This window comes from Artemia sp. Qi Xiang Cuo, chromosome 7, assembly GCF_049724085.1.
Source record: "Artemia sp. Qi Xiang Cuo chromosome 7, ASM4972408v1, whole genome shotgun sequence".
Taxonomy (NCBI): domain Eukaryota; kingdom Metazoa; phylum Arthropoda; class Branchiopoda; order Anostraca; family Artemiidae; genus Artemia; species Artemia sp. Qi Xiang Cuo.
In genome coordinates, this window is record NC_142800.1 from 47,477,996 (window position 1) to 47,503,533 (window position 25,538).

Sequence of the window (25,538 nt, forward strand, 5' to 3'; positions counted from 1 at the left end):
AAAACAAGCTTGGAATGCATAAATGCTTACCACAGAAATCTAGATTTGAAATTACATAGGCTCAGCATCCAGATAAAGAAAAATAAACTACTGGCTATTTTCAGCAGTTAAAAATCAGCAGCATTTCAATGTTTTCCCCTGAGAATTGTTTGTGCCTTTGACTGGTTAAACAAAAAAAACAGGTTTTTTAACTGAAAGTAAAGATCAACATTAAAACTTAAACAAACAGAAATTATTATATAAATGGAGAGGACACCCAATACTTTGCTCTTCATGCTAACATTATTTATAGCGTTCAAAAAGCTTTTTATTCCAATTTAAAGAACCTTGTGTTTCACTGGTTGTTTGTAAAGAATACGGACACAAAGTCATACTTTAGCTTGAAGAGCTAAGTATTTAAGAGGGGGATCCCCCACATCCCATTCTTATTAAACGACCATTGTGTTTCAGGAGTCATTCTTAAGGAATTGGGACAAAAAGTCAAAACTTTAGCGTAAAGAGAGGTCTTGAGAAGGGGTAAACCCTATTCATATACGCACTAATTTCTGTCCGTATAAATTTTGATGTTGCTCCTTACTTTCAGTTGAAGAAACTTTTTTTTAGTTTGATTAGTTATCGCTTTTAAATAACACTGGGATATCCGGCTCACCCCTCAATGTAAAATTCCTTCACCCACAGCAAAATTAATTACTCTTAGTTTTAATGACAAACAATTCTGATTTTCACATTCTCTTCTTCACTTGATTAGTTGCAATTCCTTGTTTCTTATTGTTAGACGTTTCTGTTCTTTTTTGGTTTTTACCGGCATTGAACATGCCTCGTTTGACGCATCTAAAGATATTAGCATTTTTTTTAAATCTTTGCTTGGCCTTTTTCGGTGGCCGGTGTTAACCCCCTTGAGAAATCCCTCCCCCCAAGAAATAGCCCTCACGGAACCCCTCTCTCCCGGAAAATACCACCCCCATGCGGCTGGTTGGTCTTCAATCCCTCTGGGCTTTAAAAAAATGGCTAGAACTCTCAATTTCTGATCCAATGAGCACGCTTCAAAGTTTCTGTGACCTTGAGGTTGAGGTGTGGATTAGGAAGGGACAGTCCTCCTCCTGTACGAATTAAATTCTGCTCATTTTGGGGTCTAGTGTTATTTTTTACTTTCATAATAACACCGTAGACCAGAAATATTCCCACAACTCGATGTAGATATCAGTTTCACATTTTTGATGCGTTTTCAAAGTTTCTTTTGTACCACTCCCCTCCCCAAAAAAACCTTTGCTGGAAAATACCCTTTTACTGCCTTTTTGCTGGGAAACTTTTTCACACAGGGGGGGGGGGATTACCGGCATGATTGTAAAAACAATCAGAATTTAAAGTCCTTTTCAAATAAAATTAGGCTATGAAAAATTTTTCACCCGAGATCATCTGCAAGACATTTTCTGGGTGCAATTTTCAGCTAGAATGAATTTCCTTCTATATTCTTACGGAAATTTTCCTGGAGAGGGAGGGGGGTATTTTTACGTGAAAACAACTTTCCATGGTGGAATTTTGCTGTGGGTGAAGGAATTTTACATTGAGGGGTGAGCCGGATATCCCAGTGTTATTTAAAAGCGATAACTAATCAAACTAAAAAAAGTTTCTTCAACTGAAAGTAAGGAGCAACGTCAAAACTTAAACGGACAGGAATTATTACGTATATGAAAGGGGTTACCCCTACTCAAGACTTCTCTTTCCGCTAAAGTTGTGACTTTTTGTCCCAATTCCTTAAGAATGACTCCTGAAACACAATGGTCGTTTAATAAGAATGGGATGTGGGGGATCCCCCTCTTAAATACTTAGCTCTTCAAGCTAAAGTATGACTTTGTGTCCGTATCCTTTATAAACAACAATTGAAACACAAGGTTCTTTAAATTGGAATAAGAAGCTTTTTGAAAGCCATAAATAATGTTAGCATGAAGAGCAAAGTATTGGGTGTCCTCCCCATATATGTAATAATTTCTGTTTGTTTAAGTTTTAATATTGATCTTTACTTTCAGTTAAAAAACCTGCTTTTTTTTTGTTTAACCACTGAAAGGCACAAACAATTCTCAGGGGAAAACATTGAAATGCTGCTGATTTTTAATTGCTGAAAATAGCCAGTAGTTTATTTTTCTTTATTTGGATGCTGAGCCTATGTAATTTCAAATCTAGATTTTTGTGGTAAGCATTTATGCATTCCAAGCTTGTTTTTATATTATCCAATGTTTGGAAGATTGTTTTGTAAAATACTCTTTATTTACAATATTTGTTATTGAACTTTGGCAAAACGAAGAGTTAATTTATTTGAGCAAAAAAACATTTGGAGATACTGAAATTGATATAACAAATATAGAAAGTTAAAACATTGATATATTGTTTAATCAAATTATCACCCAGCACTTCCAGTTTGAAGCAAAACAACAGATTGTAAGACTCATCTATAAACAGACTTGAAGCAAAACAGCAAACAGACTTGAAGCAAAACAGCAGAGGTTCTGACTAACTGAATTTAAGAGCCATTCCTGGGTGGTGGAGAAGAGGATTGTTTGTCTGCAATAGTTATTGGTCTATTGATCTTTGAAAACAGTCATTTAAGGTTTACCTCTTAATACAAAATTCTTCCACACAGCTTTGGCTACCTTCTTTATATGTTCCAGATCTGGGCTTCTGATTATCTTCCATCTCTTACGTCTTGGCACCAAAACAGACCAAGTCTAGAAGAATTATCCATTAATCAGAATCCTGTGCGAATTATTGTGTCGTTTATTTCAATACAGTAGCCCTTTTATGAAATTAACTAGAAAAATAATTTTTTTTTTCAACTAATTTTCGACTTCATAAATATTGGGGCCGTTTAATTAGAATAAATTGCGCTTTACTGAAAAAAATATAAATGTTTTTACTTTTATAACTTTAATAAATCAAATAATTTAAACATTTTGATTACTAAATATCAATATATGTATATTAAACTGACAATGCTCATTCATTTGTATTTTTTCAGTAATGTGCAAATTTTGTTCTGGTCTTGGGAAGGCATAGGGGTTTTGTACCCAACTTACGTTAATTTCTGCTCGTTTTGAGTTTGACCCGGTTAATTATTGTAATTTCTGTTCGTTTTGGGTTTCATTTATTTATCGATGTTGATTTGTGGCAGTTTCACGCTTGGTGGATTACTGGATTTATTAATGGTGATTTTTTGTTTAATGGAGTTCTTTAGTTTTCTTTGAAAAACTCATTTTGTGGAAAAAGTTTTTTTAATTAATCTCTTTAAAGATCAAAGCTCCTCTTCAAAAGCCAAGTAGTTTTTTAAACATTCTGGTATATTTAACGGTTTAGCGGTAATACTTAGCTTACCCTGGCAATCATATTCCATGATCAAATACCGACACGTTGATTTCGGTGTATTAGACTGTTTGAAAGCATGGTTGCATAGTAAAGAAAACAACTTCACGGTCGCTGCTTTCGTTGCAAAGCACAGTTTTGCAACGACATTTTGACTTTGCTGCAAAACACAGTGAAAAGTCATATTAGGCACTACTTTATGAGCTATTCAGGGAGAAGACTCATTTCTTGGAGTCAATACTAAGTATTCCTGATTGATAGACATATACCATGAACCTTGTTTTTCTTCTTATATTATGTAATGCTGATGCAAAACACAGTGAAAAGTTATATTAACCACTACTTTACAAGCTATTTTTATAGAAGTCCCATTTCTTTGAGGCAAGACAAACACAATATTTACTACAAATCCAAATGTTACTATAAAATGTAAACTTCTTTGAAAATCGAAATTAGTTTTTTACAAAACAGAATAATTCTTACCAAACAAAAATGATTCTTACAATATACAAAATAGTTTTGTATGTAATAATTATAAGGCAATTTCCTATAAGATATGAAATGATTCTTTTAAAATGTGATATAGTTCTTATATACAGCAATAATTCTTTCAAAATTCAATATAGTTTTTACAAAACAAAAAGGATTCTTAGAAATACAAATAGTTCTTACACAATTCAATAAATAAAACCCAAATAATCCTTACAAAATACAAAATAGTTCTTACAAAGTTCAATATAATTCTTACAAAAAACGTAATAGCTCTTACAAAATTAAAAACATTTCCAACAAATGCAAAATAATTCTTGTTAATACATAACAGGATAGTTTTTATAAAATAAAAAATTATACTTACAAAATTCAATTTAGTTCTTACAAACTACAACTCTTGTTCATTCTTTCCTTCTTCACTTCTAATGGGGTACTGGGATATCATAAAGTGTTTTTAAGGGACAATTTGAAAGAAAATTGCTGGATCCACGCGCTTTTGTAATAAACACAACACCATGTTTAAAATAATTTTTTTTTCAGAAAACTGCATCTTCGTATACAAGTGTCAATAAAAGAAAGAACTGCAAAAGCGTCAGTATCATTTAATTATGAACAGCGTTTCACCAAAAATGTCTTTTCATGCGACACCTGTAAGCTGTCAAGTGATTCAATGTATGTCTGGCAGCCTGGTTTTTAAGGGTATAAAGCTCGGATACATGGAAGCAGACATTAAGCTTGAAAACGCACAGGCCGCTATTTTTGAATGTGATGGTCCAATCATCTTACGACCTCCTGTAAAGCTTGGCACTGTGAATACAATAAAATTGGAAAATAGGCATCAATTTAAAAACATGGTTACAGAATTTTTATCAGACCAGCTGGGCTTTTTCATGAAAATGGATATCCTAGATTTAGGATTCGAAAAAGTCTTAGCTCATGAAGAAAGTCTTTCTTTCAAGTCAAAAAAAATGCTAATGCATAGCATTGACGTTGAGGTGCTCTCCTTGGGCTCATTCTATATTCCTTGCAATCAATGGGCATTTACTGCCCAAGCAATTGCAGATCTAAAAAGTATTGATTCACCTGATGATGCGTCGACTTTTCTAGTTGCCTATGGATCTCATTTTGTTCCTCGAAGAGCCGTCTACCATTTTGGAGGACTCCATCTTGTACACAATTTAGAAGTGTATGAAGAGGTCAAAAAGGAAATAAAAAGGTCAAAAATAACAGGAAATAAAAAAGGAAATAAAAAGGTCAAAAGGGTCAAACAGGAAATAAAAAGGTCAAACAGGAAATAAAAAGGTAAAAAAAAAACAAAATCAAAAATAAAAGGAAAACCAGACCCATTGATTTCTGTGGAAGGAGGAATCGGAAGAGAAAGTAATAAAAAAACTTCCAAAATTGAAGACAAGGTCATATCCCGTTCAGAAAGACAATTGTTTTCTGATTGGAATAACATGACTAAAGAAAGCTTCATAAACCAAGTTGAAAGTTTCCCTGGACATGGCAAAATTATTTTCCGCGGATCTTCAGATGAAGAATTACAGCCAGTCTGGGAGATTGTTCAGGAAGAGTTTCCTGATGCAGCAAAATTTCTGAAGATAGAATGGCTGAGGAATGCTCGCTCTAAATTACCACAAACCTTAAAATTGAAGCAACAAATCAGAGATGACTTTCACGAAAATCGTCGTAGACTCACAAAAGAATTAGAGGAAAGGATGAAGAACACCAACCTTAAATGATTATCTAAACCACGTCATCTATGATTACTGACCGCTACAATAGAATAGTCGATTTGCCGTTGACTTTCTTTTGAGATTCTTTACAATGGACTAATTAAATCCTTGACTACATATCTAACAGAAGGTGATAATAAGGATATAAGAAGTGAACGGATCCGAATATTTTTGGGTGTTTTTCTTGAGATACCAATTGATGAGCTACAAGTTAAGCAGCCCATTAGTGGTGATGGTCTGGCTTTACTTTAACAAAAATTGATTGGATGTATCAACCAAACTGAGAACTTCCCAATTTGGCTGATATCACTAACAGGTTTGTGGTTTTCCGTATTTTAGATCATCTCTTTCTTTCTCTTCTCTCTCTCTCTCTCTCTCTCTCTCTCTCTCTCTTTCTCTTTCTCTCTCTCTCTCTCTCCCTCTCTCTCTCTCTCTCTCTCTCTCTCTTTGGTATCTTCCTAGCCATTACTATCCAACAAATTGCGGGCCTGACTAGCAGTGTGATGTCTTGTATTGTCATGAAGAAGGACGATTCCCTTTGTCAGAGCATGTCATTTTTTTTTTTTTTATCGCTCTACGGAGCTTTCTGAGGGTTGGGCAGTAGGCTTCTGCATTGATAGTGGTTCCTAGTTGCATGAAGTCGACCAAAAAAAAACACCATGCCTATTCCAAAACACCGACGCCATGATTTTGTACTCGGAGAGTCTGTTCGACCTTCAAATTTTCAGGGGAGTGTGTGTGTTTCCATTCCAAGTTCTGTTGCCCTGATTTTTGCGTCATATGCGAAACCCATGTTTCGTCTCCAGTTCAACCGGTTACCATCTCAGTAGCAACCGTTACAATGACGAAGACGACGAAAAAATGGCAGCAAACTCTTGGTTATTGGAGCCGGCGGCAAGTCTTTATGAAGAGTTTACTTTAAAATTATTTGAGAGACATGATCAATGTCTGAAAAAATTTGATAACTATGCCGAAAAATAGAGTAAAGTATTTACTTTCTGAAAATAAATTTACTTTTTGAGATAACCTTTAATTGCGTACTTATGTTCAAACAGACCTTACTTAAAAAACACGCCTCGTGTTATATAATTCACAGGAATGTCCTAGTCATATATAAATATGATGGGGAGGAGGGATGGGAGTTGGGATTCTGAAATTAGAACAAAGAACCTACTTACCTATTAAAACTTATAAATTTTACCTATTAAATACAATTTTGAGCAGCTTTGACAACCCCTTGTGATCCATCTTCCCCGTCCCCCTCACCTTAGGGACAAGACGAGTGTGAACCTAAGTGTACAATTTTTATGTTTTGGACATACTAGTTCAATAGAAAATGTTACCTTTCAATGCATTTCATTGGCTGTAACGGATCAGCTTTTATTTGAATATCTTTGAAGCTTCTAAACTTCTTGGGCCAAGGGATACAGGGTGTTGTACGTACAAGGATGCATTTGATTAGTCGGTTATTGAAGAGCTTCAGAATTGATATAATGGAGTAAGTGCCACCAACTGCAATTAGAATCCGAATTTATTAATTGTAGTTTTGAAAGAGAGACAGAGAATGAAGAAAAGAAAGAGAGAAAGAGAGAGAGAGGGAGAGTAAGAAAGAGAGAGTGAGAGTAAGAGAGAGAGAGAGAGAGAGAGAGAGAGAGAGAAAGAGATGATCTAAAATACGGAAAACAACAAACCTGTTAGTGATATCAGCCAAATTGGGAAGTTCTCAGTTTGGTTGATAAAGTGAAGATTCGAAACTTTGTATACCGTACTTCTACCACTGACAGTTCATTGCAGCACTGAGCCGTCAACGCACGTGGAAGGACCAACGTACCTATATATGCTCCACCTCACTCTCTCCTATTCAGAGCTTTACTCTTTACTCTTCATAAACTTTTTACTGTCTTTAGGTCGTTAGTTTCGACTTCTTCCTGCATTGTTTGAGGATGGCCTGTTTTTCTGTTTGACTGAAATATAAATTTGTTTAGAGTACAGGTTATCATCTAGGACCCAGCTGATATTGGTCTTTGGGGTAAGATACCGATACGATTATATCTGTATCGTACCAATACGATACCAATATAATTTGCCGATAAATTCAACTCCGGTAAAAAACCTTACCTAAAGTTTAAACCCTGCCTTCTCTGCCCATATACATGCTCACATGTTTCTCTCTGATCTATTACACACCAAAGATCAGCCTCAATAATTCACTAAGGATTTCAAATGATGCAAAAAAGATTTATTTAGAAAAGATTCTGAAAAACAATTAAACTAACTGAAGTTCTAGTCTGAACAGTGCTTGATAATTACATTCCAACTGGGGCAAGTTGTAATGCAGAAACCACAACTTTTCAGCATTTTCTCTCTTCGCCAGTTGTTTGTCACGATAAAATGTTCCCAACTCTGCTGAAAACTCTTGCTTGGGACAGAAGAGGTTGAACAGCAGTGATACTTCCGAGCAAGTTGTGCCAGTCTATTGAAACGACTGCTGTTCTTTCGCCACTACTCTAACAAGCCGCTTTTTTTTCCTGTCTACGACAGCCTCACTCATATACCTTTCCAGTTCCTGATGAATATTACCTGATGACTCTTCATTCTCACTTTTAGGAGTTGCAAGTATGTTATCAAACAGGCAGCCAATCGAAATTGCTGTACTCTCCTTCCTTTTTGGGTTTTCCTCTTCTTCTTTTGCAGTGGCTAATCTTGCTTCTTTCAATATCTGACTGTGGTTCTTCTTGTAGCCCTCTTTTAATGCTACTGAGTTCCGTTTGATTTAGGGGTTGGTGCTTGTCTTTGGGATCCAGGCGACAAGCAAGAACAACTTCTCTGGTTGTATGTTGTTGAGCTCACCATACATTTCGATCATTGCTGTACCAGGCGTCTATAAACAAGTGTTGAAAACAAATATACTTCGACTTCATTTGGCTAACCTCTACCTCTCTCTCCAACATAGTCATACTTAGCTGGTGGCTCCGCCCCCAAAGACTGGACAAGCAAAAATTACCCGAGGAAGTCTTGCCACATCTTCTGGATAAGTTGCGCTTAAAATATAATAATAATAATAAAATCCACTCATAACCGGTAAATTTTCTGATATCCGAAAATGACACTGACCACCATATATGCGCGGTTTATCGGCCAGGTGATATAACGATCGAGCCCTAGTATCATCCTTCATTCGTAAAACTGAACTAGTCATCTTAACCTGTCTAATACTAATTACCTCTGTCTGCCTAAATTTCTCCTGCACCTAATTCTAATTCCAACTTCTTGCTTCTAGTTCTAACTTCTAAAACCTTGAACTACCACTAAAGTCTTTTATTATAGAGCTATACACTGGGATTGAACAACATTTTACGTACAACAATGCGCAGGTGAATTTTCAGGAAAACAAGTGTCGCATTTTCTCTTTGTTTTGATGCAACCAGATTTCAGAACCATATTAAAGGAATACCCTTGCTATTGCTCAATTTTTATACAATCCTTAAAACTATAATTTTTCTACAATTCTGAAAAAGGCTTATACCAACTTTGCATCTCACCAATCAGAGCTCAGCTGGATGGCACTAAATAATAAATTCAGTCGATTTATTAAATATGAAAAGTGCGTTGTACGAAAATTCCCACGAGTCTTACTTGGCAATCCTGAAGGATTCGATATCAAACCTTGATAGATGGAGGAGTTAGAGTTCGTTCATTTTCACTGTTGAATTCAATATCCCTAACTTCTGTCGGCTCTGGCTTCTAATCTTACTCGAAAGCGTAATCATTTTAAAGACTGCAAATCCTGTTGTTTTAATTCCTGATTGCTACAGACGCCACATCCCTGGTTGTATGATCCAATGAGATGTAGATTTAGAAAAAAACTTTGTAATGTATATCTCCTTATGATGTTACCCTTTTAGACCTAGATATAACGCCATCAAAGTGAACGATCGAATTTTAAAAATGAATCTATTCTAGATATTTGATTGACGAATTCGCCCAGAGTAGAAGTAAGAGTGGTGGTGACAGCGAGGATGAGTTTTCCGAAGAAGAAGTAGATGTAGTTCTACACCCTTCATTGGCGTCTTTCCAAAATCATTATATTGAATTTTTGATAGATGGAAAAATTGTGCCTGATAACGTGACAGTAATTCAAGTAAGTTTGTTCTAGTTGAAGAATAAGGATAATTTAAAACGAAAACTGGCGGTAGTATTAAAAAAAAATCACCAACGACCTTTAATTCTAAGTGTTTCTTAGCATTTTTTTATTTTTAGCTTCGTATTTTTTTTATTTATTTATTATGCTAGCGATTTTGTATCTAAAATAGCAACCAGTTTTCAAAATTCAAGTAGTCTATTTAATACTTAAAATTCAACAACTAAAAATTTAATAAACATTGGCCATGTTGGGTGCTGAATTAGTTATGTTTAAAATTATGTCTTTTCTTATTTCCTACTATATTTGTTTCTCTCTTTTTTTAAATGCTGTAGTTTCGAGGTCTGGAAAGTGCAATCCGAGTGAACTGATCCGCAGCGTAACTGAAATGGATTGGAACCGTCTTAAAAAATTGATCCTGAAAAGAGACATACCGGCTATATTGCTCTTAGCATATGGTCTCTTATATATCGTCAGTTGGGTATCAAAAGGACGTATCCGTGTTTGTGAATTTTCAGCAGAGCAAAAAAAACACAACTTTTTATTTCCCCTCTGATGTCCGTGAAACAAAAGGATCGATATGTAAAATCAATACATATCAATCTTTTTTTGTTTTATTTTATAAAAAAAAAAAAAAAAAAAAATTCAAATTTCGGCACCTGGTGTGCTGAAAGACCTTCAGCTGACGCAGACTTTGTTTTTTTTTGTTAATTCAAACAGGTCGAATGTTCGTTGACAGCTTTCACGACATTCGTGGTCGATAAAGTGATTATTGGCTCTGCCATATCTGGCTCGTTGACAGCTTACACGATATATAAACATACTTTTTACACCTAACAGCTTTATTTTTAAGAAGATTATGCGACGAAATACATTGTTTATGTTGAGTGGTCCCATGAGCTGAAAATCTTTTTTTTTAACAATGTGGCAAAAAACAATTAATTTGCTGGAACACAAATTGGCCTCTACCGAAAAATCAATGTGCTTGTGTCACATCTGCAAGTTGAAACACTTGACGATTGTCAACCATCTTTTCGAGTTCGAAACCTTTTAGATTAGAGAGCAAAGGTAAACTTGACAAGGTTCTATGAAGATGGCTTTTCTGCTAGATAAATAAATTAGAAAATGCGATTAAAGATATGTGGAAGAAAGGATAACCTAGAGTCCATCGTTTTATCCCGACAACGGCAACTTCAACTAAAAGAAAGTTTCCGTGTCTTCATTAAAATTTAATTTCGTAAATGACCGAAAGTCTGGGGAGCAAAGGTAAAAAGAAATAGTAGAAAAGAAGGCTAATGAGAAGAAAGCGAACAAATTATAGACAAACGAACAAACTAATTTATAAAACGAGCTAAAAGACAGAATTTGGTGGGTTCAAACGGCAAAGTTTGTAATTTTCAATAGGTGAGTGGGTTCTTTGTACCAACTTCTGAAGGAATCCCCCCATCCTTCCTTTTCGAAGGAAAAGAATCTCAAAACACTTCGGGCTCTGACAGTTTCTAATGCCAAAAAAATTTTTTTTTTTCACATCTCAGAGATTTATCTATTGAAATTTTGTGTTCATGCAGTCATTTCCCCAGCTGTTGTCGGGTCTTTCCCATGATTTCCCCCGTGAATTCGGCAGTCTGTAAACATGATTACCCAACATAGGGTCAGTTTTATCCTTTTCAGAATTGAAAAAACTTTCAAGCTTTCGTCCATTCCTGGAAGAAACAGAGATTATGTTTTTTTAAATCTTCCCAAGTTTGTTGCCGTATTTGGGATATGTGGTAGAGTGGTGAAGATTGATTTCAATTGCCGGAGTAACTAAGAAAAGAGGGATGGGATCATTATTTTCCTGTTCTATCTTTTTTAATCTTCTTTCTATGGTTTTATCCAAAACTTTAATAGGGTAACCATGATAGAATAAAATATATTTAACGTAATTTAATTCAGATGCTACATCATTGTGTGAACAGGTTTTTAGAACTCTGTTGGCTTAAAAGATTATTACTCTTTTCACAGAAAAGAGGGGTTTTTGTGTACTGAAGATGGCTTGGCTTAATATCTGCTTTTGTCATTTTCTCTCTTTTCTTTCTTTTCTCTTCTTTTCTTTCCACTGGCTGACATTACCTTAGTTTTTCTAGGCTATTAAATTTCATTTTTCATTGATTATTGTTTTTCTTGTTTGCCCCATGTTCAAGAAAAATTCCAAAAAGTTTTCATCACTGTATCCAGAAATGAAGGCAGACCAAATACCCTAATTAATAATAGTTGTGTACTTAATAGATCCTTCATTAATACAAATTAAATGTTTCATATAAGAAAAAAAAAATCATAACTATGCTATGAACCAGGGTTCATCTGAGTTTTCCCCATCTTCAAGAAAAATTCCAAAAAGTTTTCATCACTGTAACCATAAATGAAGGCAGACCAATTCCCTAATTAATAATAATTGTGTAATTAATAGATCTTTAATTAATACAAATAAATTTTTCATTTAACAAAAATAAAAAAAACATCACAACTATGCTCTGAACCAGGGTTCATCTGAGTTTGACCCATCTTCAAGAAAAATTCCAAAAGGTTTTCATTACTATATCCATAAATTAAGGCAGACCAAATTCCCTAATTAATAATAGTTGTGCAATTAATAGATCCTTAATTAATACAAATAAATGTTTCATATAAAAAAAATCAAAAAAAAATCACAACTATGCTATAAACCAGGGTTCATCTGAGCTTTCCCCATCTTCAAAAAAAATTCTAAAAAGTTTTCATCATTGGATCCATAAATGAAGGCAGGACAATTCCCTAATTAATAATAGTTGTGTAAGTAATAGATCCTTAATTAATACAAATAAATTTTTCATATAAAAAAAATGAAAAAAAAATCACAACTATGCTATGAACCTGGGTTCATCTGAATTTGCCCCATCTTCAAGAAAAATTCCAAAAAGTTTTCATAATTGTAACCATAAATGAAGGCAGAACAATTCCCTAATTAATAATAGTTATGTAATTAATAGATCTTTAATTAATACACATAAATGTTTTATGTAACAAAAATAAAAAAAAAAAATCACAACTATGCTAAGAACCAGGGTTCATCTGAGTTTGCCCCATCTTCAAGGAAAATTCCAAAAGTTTTCATCACTGTATCCATAAATGAAGGCAGACCAATTCCCTAATTAATAATAATTATGTAATTAATAGATCCTTAATTAATACAAATAAATGTTTCATATAACGAAACATTAAAAAAAAATCACAACTATGCTATAAACCAGGGTTCATCTGAGTTTGCCCCATGTTCAAGAAAAATTCCGAAAAGTTTTCACCACCATATCCATAAATGAAGGCAGACCAAATTCCCTAATTATTAATAGTTATGTAATTAATAGATCCTTAATTAATACAAATAAATGTTTCATTTAACAAAAATAAAAAAAAAACATCACAATCATGCTCAGAACCAGGGTTCATCCGAGTTTTACCCATCTTCAAAGAAAATTCCAAAAAGTTTTAATCCCTGTATCCATAAATTAAGGTAGACCAATTCCCTAATTAACAATAGTTGTGTACTTAATAAATACTTAATTAATACAAATAAATGTTTCATTTAACAAAAAATTAAAAAACATCACAACCATGCTATGAACCAGGGTTCATCTGAGTTTGCCCCATCTTCAAGAAAAATTCCAAAAAGTTTTCATAACTATATCCATAAATGAAGGCAGACCAAATTCCCTAATTAATAATAGTTGTGTACTTAATAGATCCTTAATTAATACAAATAAATGTTTCATTCATTTAACAAAAATAAAAAAAAAATCACAACTATACTATGAACCAGGGTTCATCTGAGTTTGCCCCATGTTCAAGAAAAATTCCAAAAAGTTTTCATCACTGTATCCATAAATGAAGGCAGACCAAATTCCCTAATTATTAATAGTTATGTAATTAATAGATCTTTAATTAATACAAATAAATGTTTCATATAACAAAACATTAAAAAAAAAATCACAACTATGCTATCAACCAGGGTTCATCTGAGTTTGCCCCATGTTCAAGAAAAATTCCAAAAAGTTTTAATCACTGTATCCATAAATGAAGGCAGACCAAATTCCCTAATTATTAATAGTTATGTAATTAATAGATCTTTAATTAATACAAATAAATGTTTCATATAACAAAACATTAAAAAAAAAATCACAACTATGCTATCAACCAGGGTTCATCTGAGTTTGCCCCATGTTCAAGAAAAATTCCAAAAAGTTTTCATCACTGTATCCATAAATGAAGGCAGACCAAATTCCCTAATTATTAATAGTTATGTAATTAATAGATCTTTAATTAATACAAATAAATTTTTCATTTAACAAAAATAAAAAAAACATAACAACTATGCTATGAACCAGGGTTCATCTGAGTTTGACCCATCTTCAAGAAAAATTCCAAAAAGTTTTCATCACTATATTCATAAATTAAGGTAGACCAAATTCCCTAATTAATAATATTTGTGTACTTAATAGATTCATAACTAATACAAATAAATTTTTCATATAACAAAAAATTAAAAAAAAAATCACAACTATGCTATAAATCAGGGTTCATCTGAGTTTGACCCATCTTCAAGAAAAATTCCAAAAGGTTTTCATTACTGTATCCATAAATGAAGGCAGACCAAATTCCCTAATTAATAATAGTTGTGTACTTAATAGATCCTTAATTAATACAAATAAATGTTTCATATAACAAAAAATAAAAAAAAAATCACAACTATGCTCTAAACCAGGGTTCATCTGAGTTTGCCCCATCTTCAAGAAAAATTCCAAAAAGTTTTCATCACTGTATCCATAAATGAAGGCAGACCAAATTCCCTAATTAATAATAGTTGTGTACTTAATATATCCTTAATTAATACAAAAAATTTTTAATAAAACAAAAAAATAAAAATAAAATCACAACTATGCTATGAACCGGAGTTCATCTGAGTTTGCCCCATGTTCAAGAAAAATTCCAAAAAGTTTTCATCACTGTATCCATAAATTAAGGCAGACCGAATTCCCTAATTAATAATAGTTGTGTAATTAATAGATCCTTAAATAATACAAAAAATGTTTCATAAAACAAAAAATTAAAAAAAAATCACAACTATGCTATAAACCAGGGTTCATCTGAGTTTGCCCCATCTTCAAGAAAAATTCCAAAAAGTTTTCATCACTGTATCCATAAATTAAGGCAGACCAATTCCCCAATTAATAATAGTTGTGTACTTAATAAATCCTTAATACAAATAAATGTTTCATTCATTTAACAAAAAATTAAAAAAAAAATCACAACTATGCTATAAACCAGAGTTCATCTGAGCTTGCCCCATCTTCAAGAAAAATTCCAAAAAGTTTTCATCACTGGATCCATAAATGAAGGCAGAAAAAAAATTCCCTAATTAATAATAGTTGTGTACTTAATAGATCCTTAATTAATACAAATAAATGTTTCATATAACAAAAAATTTAAAAAAAATCACAACTATGCTATAAACCAGAGTTCATCTGAGTTTGCCCATGTTCAAGAAAAATTCCAAAAAGTTTTCATCACTGTATCCATATATGAAGGCAGACCAAATTCCCTAATTATTAATAGTTATGTAATTAATAGATCCTTAATTATTACAAACAAATTTTTCATTTAAAAAAAATAAAAAAAAACATCACACTTATACTCAGAACCAGGGTTCATCTGAACTTTCCCCATCTTCAAGGAAATTTCCAAAAAGTTTTCATATTTTGTATCATAAATTAAGGCAGGACATTGCACTTATTAACAATAATTATTCGAGTAATAGATCCTTAACTAATGCAATTAAATTTTTAATATAAAGAAAATAAAAAAAAAACATCACTACCATGCTCATAATCTTGGTTCATCCGAATTTTCCCTATCTTCATGGAAAAATCCAAAATGTTTCATAACTGTATCCATAAATGAAGGCAGACCAATTACCTTATTAATAATAGTTATGTAATTAATAGATTCATAATTATTACAAACAAATTTTTCATTTAACGAAAATAAAAAAACATCACACCTATGCTAAGAACCAGGGTTCATCTGAGTTTGCCCCATCTTCAAGGAAAATTCCAAAATTTTTCATAATTGGATTCATAAATTAAGGCAGGACAATTCCCCTATTAACAATATTTGTGTGCGTAACAATTCCTTAATAAATGCAAATAAATGTTTCATTCATTTAAAAAAAATGAAAAAAAACATCACTACCATGCTAATAACATGGGTTTATCTGAACTTTCCCCATCTTCAAGAAAAAAATCCAAAATGTTTCATCACTATGTCCATAAATGAAGGCAGACCAATTCCCTAATTAATAATAGTTGTGTAATTAATAGATCCATAATTAATACAAATAAATTTTTCATTTAACGAAAATTGAAAAAAGACATCACAACTATGCTATGAACCAGGGCTCATCTGAGTTTGCCCTATATTCACGAAAAATTCCAAAAATTTATCATAACTGTATCCATAAATGAAGGCAGACCAAGTCCCTAATGTATAATAGTTGTTTAATTAATAGATCCTTAACTATTACAAACAAATGTTTAATTTAAAGAAAATGGAAAAAAATATCACAACTATGCTATGAACCAGGGTTCATCTAAATAAATTTTTCATTTAACAAAAATGAAAAAAAAACATCACAACTATGCTATGAACCAGGGCTCATCTGAGTTTGCCCCATATTCATGAAAAATTCCAAAATGTTTTCATCAATAGGTCCAAAAATTAAAGCAGGCCAATGCCCTAATTAATAATAGTTGTTTAAATAACAGTTCCTTAATTATTGCAAATAAATGTTTCATTTAACAAAAATGGAAAAAAACATCACAACTATGCTCTGAACCAGGGTTCATCTAAATAAATTTTTCATTTAACAAAAATGAAAAAAAAACATCACAATTATACTATGAACCTGGGCTCATCCGAACTTTCCCAATATTCATAGAAAATTCCAAAAAGTTTTCATAACTCGATTCGTAATTGAAGGCAGGACATTTCCCTTATTAATAATATTTGTGTGAGTAATATATTCATAATTACTGCAAATAAATTTTTCATTTAAAAAAAATTAAAAAAACATCACAACTATGCTATGAACCAGGGTTCATCTGAGTTTGTCCCATCATCAATAAATTTTCCAAAAAGTTTTCATCATTGTATCCATAAATGAAGTTCCCTAATTAATAATAGTTATGTAATTAATAGATGCTTAATTAATACAAATAAATAATTCATTTAACAAAAATGAAAAAAACATCACACCTATGCTATGAATCAGGGTTAATCTGAGTTTGTCCCATCTTCAATAAAAATTCCAAAAAGTTTTCATCATTGTATCCATAAATGAAGCCAATTCCCTAATTAATAATAGTTATGTAATTAATAGATCCTTAAACAGTACAAATAAATGTTTCATTTAACAAAAATGAAAAAAACATCACACCTATGCTATGAATCAGGGCTAATCTGAGTTTGTCCCATCTTCAAGGAAATTTCCAAAAAGTTTTCATCACTGTATTCATAAATGAAGGCAGACCAATTCCCTAATTAATAATATTTATGTGATTAATAGATTCATAACTAATACAAATAAATTTTTCATTTAACAAAAATGAAAAAAACATCACACCTATGCTATGAATCAGGGTAATCTGAGTTTGTCCCATCTTCAATAAAAATTCCAAAAAGTTTTCATCATTGTATCCATAAATGAAGCCAATTCCCTAATTAATAATAAATATGTAATTAATAGATCCTTAGTTAATACAAATAAATGTTTCATTTAACAAAAATGAAAAAAAACATCACACCTATGCTATGAATCAGGGTTAATCTGAGTTTGTCCCATCTTCAATGAAAGTTCCAAAAAGTTTTCATCATTGTATCCATAAATGAAGCCAATTCCCTAATTAATAATAGTTATGTAATTAATAGATCCTTAATTAATACAAATAATTGTTTCATTTAACAAAAACGAAAAAAACATCACACCTATGCTATGAATCAGGGTTAATCTGAGTTTGTCCCATCTTCAATAAAAATTCCAAAAAGTTTTCATCATTGCATCCAATGAAGCCAATTCCCTAATTAAAAATAGTTAAGTAATTAATAGATCCTTAATTAATACAGATAAATGTTTCATTTAACAAAAATGAAAGAAACATCACACCTATGCTATGAATCAGGGTTAATCTGAGTTTGTCCCATCTTCAATAAAAATTCCATAAAGTTTTCATCATTGTATACATAAAGGAATCCAATTCCCTAATTAATAATAGTTATGTAATTAATAGATCCTTAATTAATACAAATAAATGTTTCATTTAACAAAAATGAAAAAAACATCACACCTATGCTATGAATCAGGGTTAATCTGAGTTTGTCCCATCTTCAATAAAAATTCCAAAAAGTTTTCATCATTGTATTCATAAATGAAGCCAATTCTCTAATTAATAATAGTTATGTAATTAATAGATCCTTAATTAATACAAATAAATTTTTTATTTAACAAAAATGAAAAAAACATCACACCTATGCTATGAATCAGAGTTAATCTGAGTTTGTCCCATCTTCAATAAAAATTCCAAAAAGTTTTCATCATTGTATTCATGAATGAATCCAATTCCCTATTTATTAATAGATATGTAATTAATAGATCCTTAATTAATACAAATAAATGTTTCATTTAACAAAAATGAAAAAAAAATCACAACTATGCTATGAATCAGGGTTAATCTGAGTTTGTCCCATCTTCAATGAAAATTCCAAAAAGTTTTCATCATTGTATCCAATGAAGCCAATTCCCTAATTAATAATAGTTAAGTAATTAATAGATCCTTAATTAATACAGATAAATGTTTCATTTAACAAAAATGAAAGAAACATCACACCTATGCTATGAATCAGGGTTAATCGGAGTTTGTCCCATCTTCAATAAAAATTCCAAAAAGTTTTCATCATTGTATCTATAAATGAATCCAATTCCCTAATTAATAATAGTTATGTAATTAATAGATCCTTAATTAATACAAATAAATGTTTCATTTAACAAAAATGAAAAAAACATCGCACCTATGCTATGAATCAGGGTTAATCTGAGTTTGTCCCATCTTCAATAAAAGTTCCAAAAAGTTTTCATCATTGTATTCATGAATGAAGCCAATTCCCTAATTAATAATAGTTGTGTAATTAATAGATTAATAACTAATACAAATAAATTTTTCATTTAAAAAAAATGAAAAAAAACATCACACCTATGCTATGAACCAGGGTTCATCTGAGTTTGCCCCATCTTCAAGAAAAATTCCAAAAAGTTTTCATCACTGTATTCATAAATGAATCCAATTACCTATTTATTAATAGATATGTAATTAATAGATCATTAATTAATACAAATAAATGTTTCATTTAACAAAAATGAAAAAAACATAACAACTATGCTATGAATCAGAGTTAATCTGAGTTTGTCCCATCTTCAATAAAAATTCCAAAAAGTTTTCATCATTGTATCCATAAATGAAGCCAATTCCCTAATTAATAATAGTTATGTAATTAATAGATACTTAATTAATACAATTAAATGTTTCATTTAACAAAAATGAAAAAAAAATCACACATATGCTATGAATCAGGGTAATCTGAGTTTGTCCCATCTTCAATAAAAATTCCAAAAAGTTTTCATCATTGTATCCATAAATGAAGCCAATTCCCTAATTAATAATAGTTATGTAATTAATGGATCCTTAGTTAATACAAATAAATGGTTCATTTAACAAAAATGAAAAAAACATCACACCTATGCTATGAATCAGGGTTAATCTGAGTTTGTCCCATCTTCAATGAAAGTTCCAAAAAGTTTTCATCATTGTATCCATAAATGAAGCCAATTCCCTAATTAATAATAGTTATGTAATTAATAGATCCTTAATTAATACAAATAAATGTTTCATTTAACAAAAATGAAAAAAACATCACACCTATGCTATGAATCAGGGTTAATCTGAGTTTTTCCCATCTTCAATAAAAATTCCAAAAAGTTTTCATCATTGCATCCAATGAAGCCAATTCCCTAATTAATAATAGTTAAGTAATTAATAGATCCTTAATTAATACAGATAAATGTTTCATTTAACAAAAATGAAAGAAACATCACACCTATGCTATGAATCAGGGTTAATCTGAGTTTGTCCCATCTTCAATAAAAATTCCAAAAAGTTTTCATCATTGTATCTATAAATGAATCCAATTCCCTAATTAATAATAGTTATGTAATTAATAGATCCTTAATTAATACAAATAAATGTTTCATTTAACAAAAATGAAAAAAACATCTCACCTATGCTATGAATCAGGGTTAATCTGAGTTTGTCCCATCTTCAATGAAAGTTCCAAAAAGTTTTCATCATTGTATCCATAAATGAAGCCAATTCCCTAATTAATAATAATTGTGTAATTAATAGATACATAATTAATACAATTAAATTTTTCATTTAACAAAAATGAAAAAAACATCACTACTATGCTCTGAACCAGGGTTCATCTGAGTTTGCCCCATCTTCAAGAAAAATTCTAAAAAGTTTTCATCACTGTATTCATAAATGAATCCAATTCCCTATTTAATAATAGTTATGTAATTAATAGATCATTAATTAATACAAATAAATGTTTCATTTAACAAAAATGAAAAAAACATTACAACTATGCTATGAATCAGAGTTAATCTGAGTTTGTCCCATCTTCAATAAAAATTCCAAAAAGTTTTCATCATTGTATCCATAAATGAAGCCAATTCCCTAATTAATAATAATTATTTAATTAATAGAACCTTAATTAATACAATTAAATTTTTAATTTAACAAAAATTAAAAAAAAATCACAACTATGCTCTGAATCAGGGTAATCTGAGTTTGTCCCATCTTCAATAAAAATTCCAAAAATTTTTCATCATTGTATCCATAAATGAAGCCAATTCCCTAATTAATAATAGTTATGTAATTAATGGATCCTTAGTTAATACAAATAAATGGTTCATTTAACAAAAATGAAAAAAACATCACACCTATGCTATGAATCAGGGTTAATCTGAGTTTGTCCCATCTTCAATGAAAGTTCCAAAAAGTTTTCATCATTGTATCAATAAATGAAGCCAATTCACTAATTAATAATAGTTATGTAATTAATAGATCCTTAATTAATACAAATAAATGTTTCATTTAACAAAAATGAAAAAAACATCGCACCTATGCTATGAATCAGGGTTAATCTGAGTTTGTCCCATCTTCAATAAAAATTCCAAAAAGTTTTCATCATTGCATCCAATGAAGCCAATTCCCTAATTAATAATAGTTAAGTAATTAATAGATCCTTAATTAATACAGATAAATGTTTCATTTAACAAAAATGAAAGAAACATCACACCTATGCTATGAATCAGGGTTAATCTGAGTTTGTCCCATCTTCAATAAAAATTCCATAAAGTTTTCATCATTGTATACATAAATGAATCCAATTCCCTAATTAATAATAGTTATGTAATTAATAGATCCTTAATTAATACAAATAAATGTTTCATTTAACAAAAATGAAAAAAACATCGCACCTATGCTATGAATCAGGGTTAATCTGAGTTTGTCCCATCTTCAATCAAAATTCCAAAAAGTTTTCATCATTGTATCCATAAATGAAGCCAATTCCCTAATTAATAATAGTTATGTAATTAATAGATCCTTAATTAGTACAAATAAATGTTTCATTTAACAAAAATGAAAAAAACATCACAACTATGCTATGAATCAGGGTTAATCTGAGTTTGTCCCATCTTCAATAAAAATTCCATAAAGTTTTCATCATTGCATCCATAAAGGAAGCCAATTCCCTAATTAATAATAGTTATGTAATTAATAGATCCTTAATTAATACAAATAAATGTTTCATTTAACAAAAATGAAAAAAACATCGCACCTATGCTATGAATCAGGGTTAATCTGAGTTTGTCCCATCTTCAATAAAAATTCCAAAAAGTTTTCATCATTGTATTCATAAATGAAGCCAATTCCCTAATTAATAATAGTTATGTAATTAATAGATCCTTAATTAATACAAATAAATGTTTCATTTAACAAAAATGAAAAAAACATCACACCTATGCTATGAATCAGGGTTAATCTGAGTTTTTCCCATCTTCAATAAAAATTCCAAAAAGTTTAATCATTGCATCCAATGAAGCCAATTCCCTAATTAATAATAGTTAAGTAATTAATAGATCATTAATTAATACAGATAAATGTTTCATTTAACAAAAATGAAAGAAACATCACACCTATGCTATGAATCAGGGTTAATCTGAGTTTGTCCCATCTTCAATAAAAATTCCATAAAGTTTTCATCATTGTATCCATAAATGAATCCAATTCCCTAATTAATAATAGTTATGTAATTAATAGATCCTTAATTAATACAAATAAATGTTTCATTTAACAAAAATGAAAAAAACATCACACCTATGCTATGAATCAGGGTTAATCTGAGTTTGTCCCATCTTCAAGAAAAATTCCAAAAAGTTTTCATCACTGTATCCATAAATGAAGGCAGGCCAATTCCCTAATTAATAATAGTTATGTAATTAATAGATCCTTAAATTAATACAAATAAATTTTTCATTTAACAAAAATGAAAAAAAACATCACAACTATGCTATGAACCTGGGTTCATCTGAATTTGCCCCATCTTCAAGAAAAATTCCAAAAAGTTTTCATCACTGTATCCATAAATGAAGCCAATTCCCTATTTAATAATAGTTATGTAATTAATAGATCATTAATTAATACAAATAAATGTTTCATTTAACAAAAATGAAAAAAACATTACAACTATGCTATGAATCAGAGTTAATCTGAGTTTGTCCCATCTTCAATAAAAATTCCAAAAGTTTTCATCACTGTATCCATAAATGAAGGCAGACCATTTCCCTAATTAATAATAGTTGTGTAATTAATAGATCCATAATTAATACAAATAAATTTTTCATTTAACAAAAATGAAAAAAACATCACAACTATGCTCTGAACCAGGGTTCATCTGAGTTTGCCCCATCTTCAATAAAAATTCCAAAAATTTTCATCACTGTATCCATAAATGAAGCCAATTCCCTAATTAATAATAGTTATGTAATTAATAGATCCTTAATTAATACAAATAAATGTTTCATTTAACAAAAATGAAAAAAACATCGCACCTATGCTATGAATCAGGGCTAATCTGAGTTTGTCCCATCTTCAATAAAAGTTCCAAAAATTTTTCATCATTGTATTCATAAATGAAGCCAATTCCCTAATTAATAAAAGTTATGTAATTAATAGATCCTTAATTAATACAAATAAATGTTTCATTTAACAAAAATGAAAAAAAAATCGCAACTATGCTATGAATCAGGGTTAATCTGAGTTTGTCCCATCTTCAATAAAAATTCCAAAAAGTTTTCATCATTGTATTCATAAATGAAGCCAATTCCATAATTAATAATAGATATGTAATTAATAGATCCTTAATTAATACAAATAAATGTTTCATTTAACAAAAATGAAAAAAAAAACATCACAACTATGCTATAAACCAGGGTTCATCTGAGTTTGCCCCATCTACAAGAAAAATTCCAAAAATTTTAATATCTAGGTTCATAAATGAAGGCAGAACAATTACCCTATTAATAATATTTGTTTGCGTAACAGTTTCATAATTAATGAAAACAAATGTTTCATTTAAAAAAAATGAAAAAAAACATCACTATCATACTCTGAAACAGGGTTTATCTGAACTTTCCCCATCTTCAAAGAAAATTATAAAAATTTTAATAATTGGATTCATAAATTAATGCAGGACAATTCCACTAGTAATAATAGTTATGTGCGTAATAGATAAATAATTAATGAAATTAAATTTTTCATTTAACAAAAATGAAAAAAAAACATCACAACTATGCTCTGAATCAGGGTTCATCTGAGAAATGATTCTGAACAGTCGATTGAAACAACATATATATTTATCCCAGCCTTGGCCCTGCTCCGTGGGGTTCCAACTGTAGATTTTTTTTTGTTATTTTAGACACAAAAGAAAAAGTTAACCATGCCTTAACAATGATAAAATATGTTTTGCCTGCTATATCCCTAATATATTACCATTTTATATAAATGTAATGTCTGCATCATAGGTAGATAGCGCTAAAAACATTATTTTATTGATAACCCTTAATGCATTATATTATGGATATCTCTAAACAGCATCATATATAGATAGCGCTAAAAACAGTGGTTAAATTAAAAAAAAGATTAGTGGGCAAAATTTAATTCAGTGTCAGTTAAATTTAATTTTGTATGAGCTACTTCTCATGTTAATATTATAACTAATAATATTAACAGCAACTTATTACTGTATTATTGTTTGTTATGCATTAATAATTATTACCACTTCTGCTTTTTACAACTATGTACTATGTGAAGATCATTTAGTCCTCCAGCTTAATTTGCACGGAGCATATAGTTATTCCATGAACTCAAGTTGTAGTTCGGGTACTTAAATTTCCGTTGAAGTTGTGTTCCTAGTTTATATGTCTTATGCTCTGTTATTTGTACTAAGCTATGTTCTATATTCTTAGTTATTATGCTGTATGTTCAAGCACTTCGTTGACTTACTCTTACAATTTCTGAAAACTTTCGAGTGTAACTTCTTTAAAAACTGAAGAAAAACTTATAAGATCTTCTTCAAATAATAGGATATAAAATCCTCAGAGATCTATTTAAAATAATAGCCCGTTTTATTTAATATGCACTGCCACTCTTGCCACTTGGCTTCTATTTTGAAGAACAGCGAATTCCGTCGAATTGAATGATATCTATTAAATATATTTGCCACTCTCTCCACTTGGGTTCTATTTTGAAGAACATCAAAGTCCGTCGAATTAAATGATATTTATTAAATATATTTGCCACACTTGCCACTTGGGTTCTATTTTGAGGAACAGCAAAGTCCGTCGAATTAAATGATATTTATTAAATATATTTGCCACACTTGCCACTTGGGTTCTATTTTGAGGAACAGCTAAGTCCGTCGAATTAAATGATATTTATTAAATGTATTTGCCACTCTTTCCACTTGGGTTCTATTTTGAGGAACAGTAAAGTCCGTCGAATAAAATGATATTTATTAAATATCCTTGCCAATCTTTTCACTCAGCTTCTATTTCGAAGAACAGCAAAATCCGTCGAATTAAGTTTTATTTATTAAATATATTTGCCACTCTTGCCACTCGGGTTCTATTTTGAAGAACAGCAAAGTCCGTTAAATTAATGATATTTATTAAATATATTTGCCACTTGGGTTTTATTTTGAAAAACAGCAAAGTCTGTCGAAATAAACGATATTTATTGAATATATTTGCAACTCGTGCCACTTGGGTTCTATTTTGAAGAACAGCAAAGTCCGTATAATTAAATTATATTTATTAAATATATTTGCCACTCTTGCCACTTGGGTTCCATTTTGAAGAACAGCAAAGTGCGTCGAATTAAATGATATTTATCAAATGTATTTGCCACTCTTTCCACTTGGGTTCTATTTTGAAGAACAGCATAGACCGTCGAATCAAATGATATTTATTATTTATATATATTTGCCACTCTTTCCACTTGGCTTCTAGTGGCAAATATATATTTGCCACTCTTTCCACTCGACGAACTTTGCTGTTCTTCAAAATTGAA

General features: G+C 30.7%; 1 protein-coding gene and 1 non-coding gene across 2 annotated transcripts in view; one reads left to right on the plus strand and one right to left on the minus strand.

Moving 5' to 3' along the window:
* LOC148950350 (E3 ubiquitin-protein ligase TRIP12-like) overlaps window positions 1-25,538 on the plus strand; it is a 117,169-nt gene that overhangs the window by 46,093 nt on the left and 45,538 nt on the right. Inside the window, exon 2 of the mRNA XM_089091568.1 lies at window positions 9,546-9,723. The gene's annotated coding sequence lies outside the window, so the exon portion shown is untranslated. The remainder of the gene's footprint in view (window positions 1-9,545; window positions 9,724-25,538) is intronic.
* Window positions 19,770-19,838, minus strand: LOC148950351 (small nucleolar RNA SNORD36). The gene has a single exon (XR_016142012.1). It is a non-coding gene; the product is annotated as a small nucleolar RNA SNORD36 (small nucleolar RNA).